Consider the following 9,986-nt stretch of genomic DNA (forward strand, 5'->3'; position numbering starts at 1 on the left):
GTAAACTTTCCCAGAGTGGGGGTTTTGTCCACTTTATCCCATGTAGCTGTCCCGACACTCACACTTTCAACGGAGCTCTCACTTTCACTTGACACATTTTGGGCAGCCCTGTGGCCCCCGTCACTGTCACTGATAATGGCCTCGGTATCAGAAGACGAAGCAGTTGGCAAATCTGATAGCTCATCGGAGAACATATCTAATATTTCCTGTCCTCCGAGAGATCGCAATTGCTTTCGTCTCTGAGCCATGTTGAACTGGTAGCTGCGTTGTTCATACGTGCAAGCTTGGATTAGAACAAAGCCAATTTTGTTTAGGTTGTGACAGGAAATGACTCTGGTCGAGTTACTAGATAAGGCAGCAATCATTCCCGAGGTCATCTACGCAGTAGTTACGATTCAACGAAGCCACACAGCGATATATAGCATTTTGCAACATAACGTGACCGTAGAGGGCCATATGGCCTGGCCGGTCCGCAACGCTTGGAAACGTAGAGGGCCATATGGCCCGTCCGGTCTGCAGTGTGTTAAATTTATACAGCCATATATACAGCAGATGTAAATGAGCAAATGTAGGCATGGATCTGACTTTGCATTCTGCCTTTTTGCTGTCTATGTGCAACGTCAGTTATACTCTCTCGTCATTTTCTCTTTATTATCACTGCATGTTTTGTCCCAAATGGCCATTATCAGGTGTACAGATTGTGTTGAAGGAATCTGCTGCTCACTGTAATGCTGTTCTGCTTTTCTTATGTAGTTGCCTTGGATTCTAGGTTATGTGGGTTAATATTATGATATGTAGGTGAATGATCTGACAGAATTCTAGTGATGTTCAAGGGAAAAAATGATTCAGATGACTGGTGAGCCCCAGCTGGATAAAAATTGTGATAATGGTTCACAGATTTGAATTGGTTCAATATTCCTATTCAGTATTGCCACAGATTAATTGTAATTTATTGTATACTGTCAGTGCTGTGCTGTGAACAGACACCTTGAAGCTTTCACAGCAGCAAAAAATAATCTTGAAATTCCATAATGGCAGTTCAGTTCTCCATGTTTGCAGTTTGTTTTTCCATTTCATAACAGTGGTCAGTATTTTTATTTTCATATATTTACCAGATTCTATGAGGAATGTTTCTCATACTTTCAGTTTCTTAGTTGCAATGAAAGAAACACTTTGTTGTGGAGTTAAGGGAATTACTGCTTTCATCCACGTTACTAGGAAAGCACCAGAGATGTACTGGTTACTCTAAACAGTTATGCTCTAGGAGATGGTTACTGTAGACAAAAGCTGGTAAAAGGAGAAACCACTATCTTTGTCAAAAACAATCCTTAATTTGCAGAATTCTATATGCTGGGTTATAACACTGTGTAGTCCCTTGAAAGTGAACTGACATTTTGGAGGAACATGTTGCCTACATCTTCAGGGTCGAAGAATAAGCCAAGGCAGAAACCAGCTTAAAGCAGGTAGGAAGCAGAGTTTTACACTGCTACCAGCTTTATGCTGGTTTCTTGCTTGGCTTGTTCTTCAACTCTGAAACAGCAATTGACTTTCAAGGGACCACACATCGTGACATCCCAGAAGATAGAATTCTTCATAACCACTCCTTTGAAAACTTAAAATCCTACATAATCCTTAATCATCAGGTAGTTATAAAACATCACTATCATGAACAGGACATGGAATGCTGTGCAACTGGAATGTAAATTCTTTAATGTTAACATACAGAGCCCTGACAGGTGATTCTGAACGTTTCCTTAAAAAGTTGGAAAACAGAAACTACTTTTATAAACTTAAACCAGAATTTATCATGTGTGGTGCCAGAAATATTGATTATCCTATTGAAAAAGCTGAATGACTGTTTGCTTCTCAAGAAAGACTTTGCAGAGCTTTTTGTGAGTTGATTAGTTATCTTGCTGAACGTTACCACAGACAATGTCTGAACTCACTACTAACATCTCTCAATCCTACATCAATAGCTGACTTCCACACAGGAATTCATAATTACTCTTGTACAGGCCACAGAGTTTGTTTATTGAAAACAAAAATGAATTTTATGACTTGTTCTAGATACATGACGTTTGTATAGTCTACAAATAAATTCTAAGAGTATTCTCTTCTTTTCTGCCTGACTGACATCATTCCTAATTTTGGTAATTTGCTGTTTCTGTAATGGATATTATGGTTTTGTTACAGTAATGTAGCCGTCCACCGACGTACAGCTGCCACGACTGTCGCTCGAGCTTGAGTTCTTAATCACAGGATACGGGTGCTTCGGAGATGGGAGTGGAACACACTTCGGGGTAAATAAATCCAGGATCTCCAGAACGTTGTGGATTGCAGTTTTAATTTAAAATTTCATTAATGATGAATATGGACATTATTCTCCAAGCTAGCCGCTCCGTCCGCCGACTAGCTACCACTACTCTTAAACACTTCTCTCTTCTCTATCTACATTCCAACTACTGTCCTCCACCGCACCCTATAGCCGACCCCCCCTCTTTTCAAGTCCCCCAGTTGGCATCAGAAAAACAAGAAAAATAACAAGAGAAATCAAAGGGCCGAGCCCGACATCTGCCCAACATTCGTATTTTTCGAGATGCCCATAAACCTCTGTAGGTCTTCAAGGAATCCAAGACCCCTCCTGGCCGGTCTCGCACACGGTCAGTTCATGGGTTTATGTTATACTGGGAGTAAACAGGCGGCGTTAGGGACAATAGCGGCACCCTTAGCCTAAGGAGGACAATAGTGGAATTACAACTTGATGGTTCCGGGATGGTATCTCGCCGATGGAGCGTCTCTCACGGTATTAAACTATGCGTAAGTAGTTCATACCCTTAATATAATTTTGACTAGGGACGCACGGTTACAGTAATTAGGTGAAGGTACAAGATGTGTCAATCATATATCTAGTTTAGTTTAGTTTAGTTTATTGTAAAATTCCATTGATCCAGTCTAGGCTACAAATACGCCTGACGGATATAGAACCAGTCACAGACAAGAAACTAAAATACACATGCTATGAAAAAAGCATAGGTCAGATCAAACAATAAACCAAACTGTTTATCTTCCTACTTTAACATTAAACATAACAACATCTTAAATTTAATATTGTAAAAAATCATCATACCAAAGGTACATGACAACATATTTATGCCAAAATAAATCACCTGTGATACATAAAATCTTAAAAATTCACATTAAAATTACTAATTATTATTAAAAAATCATTCAGTGAATAAAAAGAATTCATTAGAAGGAAATTTTTTAAAGTATTTTTAAATTGATTCTTATCATCAGTCAATTTTTTATGCAAGGAGGTAAGTGATTAAATGCCTTTACACCCATATAATAAACACCATTTTTTATAGACAAGACAACCTTGGTTGTGAAGGGTAAAAATTATTTTTACCTCTGGTGTTGATATCATATAACCCTGAATTTGTTTTAAAGAAGGAAATATTATTGATTACAAAAATTAGTAATGAGAATATAAACTGAGAATAAAACGGTAATATATCTAGTTTCTTAAACAGCTCCCTACAGGAATCTCTATTTATGGAATTTGTAATAATTCTAATAGCCTTTTTTTGTAGTTTAAATATATTGATACTATAAGGTGAATTCCCCCAGAAGATTATAGCATATGATCTAACTGCATGAAAATAAGAATTGTAAATCATCCTTAGTGATTCATGGGACACAAGGGGTCTTGAAGATCTAATAGCATAACATGCTTTGCTTAATTTAACCATAAGTCCATCAATATGATGCTTCCATGACAAGGAGCTATCAACAGTAATACCTAAAAACTGAGTATTTGTATTGTTAATGATATATTTATTTTTATAACTGATATCTAATTGAATTGTTTGGCTATTAGTGGTTCTAAATTGTATAAACTGAGTTTTGTTATAATTTAATGACAACAAATTGATATTAAACCATTCATTCAACTGTCTGAAAGAGGAAATAATATCCTTCTTAAAAGTTACTAAATTAGGATTACTAACGATAATGCTGGTATCATCAGCAAACATGACTGGCTTAGAGTTATAATTAATTACCTTAGGTAGGTAATTTATGTACAAAAGAAAAAGCATTGGTCCAAGTATAGATCCCTGGGGCACACTACGTTTAATCTTTCCCCATTCTGAAGAAGAATAAAAATGTGTTAATTTATCATCAGTGATGACTCGTTGATACCTATCACTAAGATATGATTTGATTAGAGCATATGCACTGCCTGCAATTCCATAGAATTTCAGTTTCTCCATTAATAAGTCGTGATTAACGCAGTCAAAGGCTTTCTCGAGGTCACAAAAAATACCTCCCACAAGTTCCTTATTATTTAGGGCCTGTAAAGTATCATTTAGAAGTTTAAACGTTTCGTTTCCTGTTGAGGAATTGCTTCTAAACCCAAACTGTTCACTAGATAGTATAGCATTATTTATTACATGTTTAGAGAGTCTTATGTATAACATCTTTTCAAAAATTTTAGAAAAGGAAGTTAGTAATGATATAGGCCTATAATTTTTATATCTTTATTGTCGCCTTTTTTAAATAATGGCTTAACCACAGAATATTTTAATCGTGTAGGGAAATTCATGTCTTAATGCAACATAAAGAAGATTTTGACTGGTTTATGAACACAGTATTGTGTAGACACTCTTCATACAGGAATAATGCTAGCATTGTTGATAGAAATGACACATTCTGTGATGAAAAGTTTGTAGGGGGTGTGATGTTTTTATGTAGCTGGTTATTGTTTTCATCAGACAGTAATGGCTTTGCAGTAGAACAAAAAATCAAGCACCAGCTGTATTGAAATTATCGGAAGAGAGATTCATAGGCTTGCAGAATTTTATGTACCTTTACCAAGCAGAATTCTTAAAAGATGTAAGAATGGATCAATACGGCAAAGTGAAGGTAAACATATTACAAAAGCATTATTTCTAATCAAAATAACAATAAGTTTATTCCCAATGAAAGAAATATAATGTATTAACCACGTATGCAATTTTTCTTCCTCCTCCTCCACCCCTCCTGCTCATCATCATCATCATCATCACCATCATCTCCCCCCCCCACCCATATGTACATTCAAGAGTTGAACTCTATGTTTACGGAGTACTGTACTAGTATCCGTAGCAAGGGGAAGTAACTGTCATAAGGGAAGGGGAAAACAAGGGATTCGCTGCCATTGGGTGACCCAATCACAGTACACCTTCTGTTAGCGGTCTGATGGGTCTGATCTTGTGATATATCTTGATTTGTGAGGTAAGTGGGTCCGTGTGTGGTGATGTGTAAAATGTGTGTTTTAATCGGTTGATCAAGGTGGAGTGGATTCTTTGCCAGTGGCCTTATTTTTTTTTTATTCGCCTAGTTGAGGGTGGAGTCCAACTGGGTCCACTCGGCACGGCAGCCACTGATTGTAGCCTGGCCCGGGTGATTATGATTATGGAGAATTTGGTGGAATGAAGATTGGCAGGGGAAACCGAAGTACTCGGAGAAAACCCGCCCCAGTGCCACTTTATCCACCACAAATCCCACTTGAACAGACCTGGGATGGAACCCAGGCCGCCGCGGTTGGATGTCAGCGACTAACCGCTTGAGCTATGGGGAGGCACTGCCAGTGGCCTTGGAACAGAATCCAGATTTTCGTGCATAATATTACAGACATGCGTATGAGTAATAGTATGAGGGGTGAGCCATAAAATTGGCCTTCGAGCTGCGACCTTCAATGATCTATTGTGCTTCCCCTATGGATTAATATTACAGACGTACGTACGTTTCAGTGGGTGCAAGTTTATGATGGCACGTCAGTATGTTGGTAACTGATACATTACGCTTTTACATGATGAAAGCCACATAAGGTAAACTATAAGCTATACTGTTGAAAACACAGAAAGACTGCACGTGTTCATCTCTTGACAGCCGCAAAAACTGTGACGGTGGTGTAAGTTGCCCATCACAGTGGAGGTGTAAACTCGGCCAACCTAACCTATTAGGAGTCGATGTAAATGAGAAGCTCAGACAAGTGACCGGGAGGAAAAAGAAGTGATGTGCGGGAGCAAGGTACTTTGTTTTATTTGAGAGTGTAATTATTTTCCATAAGTTGGTTAATCATAGGAAGTTGTGAAATTCGATAGATAGGAATAGTTGTCTGCGTTATAGAAGTTGGATAGTTGTGAGGAATATCAAAGTTTATATATCATGCAGTTTTGAATGTGGGGAGATTGTGTAAAGTGCGGGAGGTTGGAGGTTTTTGGGAATGTGAAGGTTTATAAGTACTAGAAATACTTAGATATGTGAGATATCTTGTAACATAGAATCGCTCTTGGATACATAGTGGTATGATGCACCAGTTAATCAAACCGAGTTGTGCCAGAATGTGCAGTGAGGCGATGCTTCAACTAAAGAGAACGCCTTGGGTGCAGACTGACATTACTTGCTCCTTTAAATGAAGAATGTAGCTCTAGATGATAGCGACAGATAATTGAGATGTAAGATGGGATCTGTTATATGATACAGGTTACTTATTATTACAATATATTGGAACGTTGGGACTGCCTGTTGAGTATAGGGAATTTGTAGGTATAGGCACCAAAACGGACAGATGACCAATCTGCTTATTGGAGGCAGCTTGGAGGCAAGTAGAATGTGTGCGTAGTGAGAAGCATGGCTCAATTATTACTAGCCATCTGCTCATCTTTAATAAGTTCCTGTCAAATGTTTAATGGTGTGCACAATGTGTGTTTCAGTGGGTGCAGGAAGGAGGAGTGGATTTGATTCTACATACGTGGTATGCGCCTGTTGTTCAAGAGAATCCATGTCCTCCCAGATAACATTATGGGTCTGAATATCAGTTCCATTTCGGTGCTGGCACCATGATCTGCAGGTAAGAATGAAATAACTACTTATGTTGTACATGACTGGAGACTGAATGTGGTAAATTACATATTTAGAAAGACAAAAAGCAAGTAGTGTCAAAATCATGTGTTCATCTCTCAGGAAACCAGGGCAGTGTGTGGAAGAGTGGTAATTTAACTCCAAGATTATGTGCAGTTCCCTAGACCTCCAGTGTTACCAGATGTAAACCAGGCCAGTCTTCAGGAATACTAAGCACTGTGAAGTATAGAATTTTGTAAGTTTTAGGTCCTTGGGAATTTTGAAGAGTTGGATGTGTGCAAAATGTTTCTGACAGCGTGAGCCTGCAGTGTCTTGGTCATTGATATTATGCCCCAGTTGTTATAACCTCAGGTAACTGAATGAGGCCCTTCCCTGCCTGAATGCACAGTGATGTGAATAATGAACCCAATGTGGCAAGTTTTGTCTCTACCATGCTATATTAGGTTATTGTAGGAAAATAAAAGTTATGTTCATTTGGGCTTCTGTGGCATAGTATTCGTACCATGAAAATGAATTTCCCTTGAATCCACTGGTACTAATTGTACAAGTAGTATTAGTATTTGTGCCCTGTTAGTGAAACATGTAGCTTGTACAGTTGTGTTTATTGTGTTGTATATTTCAGAGGTTGATGAGAGTTACAAGTGGTGTGTAGAGTTTGACTGGATTTCTTTAGACTTGATTGAGTTTGATGCTGGTTATATACAGTAGATTATTCTAGTGAGAGGAACAAAGTAAGTATTCAGTGGCAGGTTGAGGTGTAAGGTTAACTGGAGTATGTTGGACACATTACACTCGTCTTGATTAATGTTTATGAAGCATGTCATTGAGCATCTTATCATCCCACAACTGTGCAGAAGTAATGATGAAATTTAGTTTAATGGAATACATTTAGACATCAGATATTAATATTGTCCCTTGGTTTTACTGGAAATGCACTGATAACATTGCCTAGTATTTCCATTCTGCTCTGCTAGCGTGAAGATTATATCGCTCTTAATGATTATGTGTGCTTATACATAACATATGTGAATGCAGTTGTCCTCAGTTTTTGTTTATATTAGAGACATGATTATTGCTTCGCTAAAACTTAGTGAAGACATTAATTGACTGATTGAATGTTAAGAAGCAGTGCTGTGGCAGCAGAATGTGAAGGTTGGAAGTCACGGTCACGGAGATGTTCATTGGATGTAATGTATAGCCAGTTGAGTTGACCTGTGATCCAGATATCTGCTTATTGATACCTCCTGTTTTAATGTTATTCTACCAAGAGGTGTTCCATCTTGCAAGGATCCACTTTCCAGGAGGTTTCCCCACAGAAAATTTGGTATGAATGTTATGTGCCCTATAATGCTTCTTACTTGTGAGGCTACTGAAGTGTCAGAAATTCTGGGTGATATGTATATGGTTAGGTCAGTATCCTGAATTGCCGAGATGTGATCATTCTTAGGTTTAAATATCTTCCAGGTAATTTTGTTTGTCTTGTGATGAGTAGGTAATAAATATGTGACACCATAGAGTTAGGTGTTGTGATGAATGGGAAATATTAATGTTTGTGAACCAAGTTAGAATGGTTCCTGTTATGGAGCATGGCGGTTTCATACTGTTAGCTTCGGGTGTTTGAGTTGCATTGCACGCAATTCTTTTAATCATAAGAGCTCTAAGGACCCTATTAGAGAAATTGAAGTAGTAGTTGTCTAGTATCCAGCGCTGTGGTGCACGAATCACAGGGTTCCATATAACATCAAGGATGTGGACACATGTATTCTTGCCCTAAACGTGATAACTCGTAGAATTGATTCCACTTCAGTTGTTTTCTTATTGACATCAATATCAGGCTCTTTGTGAAGAGCAAGAAAACTATTACCATATGTCTGCAAAAACACTATGACTAAAACGCTATGATTGCAACAACCTACCTTAATAGGACATATTATATGTATAGTTCTTAATTACATGTTAATTATGTAACTTATCTCATTTGAAATCTTTACCCTTTATTGTATTTTATGTTTTATATTATATTGGCCACCTCTTTGGTGTCTGCACCTTATCGTGGTGAGGGGGTTTGAGTATGCCAAGGACCGTGAGAGCTATACCAGCGGTAGCATAGCTACTGGCAGGGCTTCCCTTGCTGGACAGGTCAAAGGATAGACATCAGATGAAGACAGATCAAAAACTGATGCTGGAAGCGGCGTCATCAGTAGTGACTTGAAGCACAGAGCAAATGATTTTCAAGATGGTTCAAGTTTGTATAGCAACAGGCGTGACCAGAGTGGTTTGAACGGCTGCTGTACTGCGATGTGGAAAGCAAATGGAAAAACTACCACATTAACACTTTTCCTGGATAGTCTCTTTCCAAAAACAGAGATACCATGTATGCGAGATGTTTCCTCTGGAGACAAAACAATCCGGAGGTAAACTACTCCCCCAATCCGATCTCCGGGGGGGGAGTGTTTCTAGAGGAAATGTCATGCAGGCGTTACAACAAGAAAAAGTGCGAAGATCAGAAGGAACATCATGGCTACAAGATTGGAACATGGATTGTAAGGACCTTGAATCAAGCAGGCAAATTGGAGAATTTGAAAATGGAAATGCAGAAGAATGAGGTGTCTGTTCTAGGTGTCAGCGAAGTGCGGTGGAAAGGACAAAGTGAAATAAGAAGTGGTGATTGTACAGTGTATTATTCCGGAGGTGAACTGGCTGAAAGAGGTATGGCAATAGTGGTGCATAAAAGTGTAGTGAGGAGTGTTTTAAGAAGATTGTTTGTAATGCCAGAATTATTGCTCTGAAGTTAAAGGCGGAACCGGTAGATATACTGATTATGCAAGTGTACATGCCAACATCAGAGTATGAAGATGATGAAGTGGAAAAAGTGTATGACACAACTGAAGATATTCTTCAGGAAGATGGAAGAGGTGACACAAACAGCATCATAGTGGGAGATTGGAATAGCATTGTTGGAGATGAACCATATCAGAATATTGTTGGATCACATGGACTAGGAAGACGGAATCACAGGGGTCAAATGCTTATTGACTTTTGTGAACGAAATGGACTGATTGTCACCAACACTTGGT

At 38.5% G+C, this 9,986-nt stretch overlaps 1 long non-coding RNA gene across 9 annotated transcripts in view; it reads left to right on the plus strand.

The window, feature by feature from the left end:
- The window catches only part of LOC111871877, a 23,454-nt gene that overhangs the window by 4,813 nt on the left and 8,655 nt on the right, over positions 1–9,986 (plus strand). For 3 of the 9 annotated variants that reach the window (XR_004513824.1, XR_004513825.1, XR_004513820.1), the window contains exons 2-5: positions 2,194–2,300; positions 6,762–6,898; positions 7,012–7,144; positions 7,534–8,233. This is a non-coding gene — a long non-coding RNA (uncharacterized LOC111871877). Of the gene's footprint in view, positions 1–2,193; positions 2,301–2,677; positions 2,818–5,608; positions 6,076–6,761; positions 6,899–7,011; positions 7,145–7,533; positions 8,234–9,986 lie in introns of those variants that run through there. The other 6 variants (XR_004513821.1, XR_004513822.1, XR_004513823.1 and 3 more) reach the window with 6 other exon arrangements.

This window comes from Cryptotermes secundus, unplaced genomic scaffold (assembly GCF_002891405.2).
Source record: "Cryptotermes secundus unplaced genomic scaffold, Csec_1.0 scaffold1350, whole genome shotgun sequence".
In the NCBI taxonomy this organism is placed as follows: domain Eukaryota; kingdom Metazoa; phylum Arthropoda; class Insecta; order Blattodea; family Kalotermitidae; genus Cryptotermes; species Cryptotermes secundus.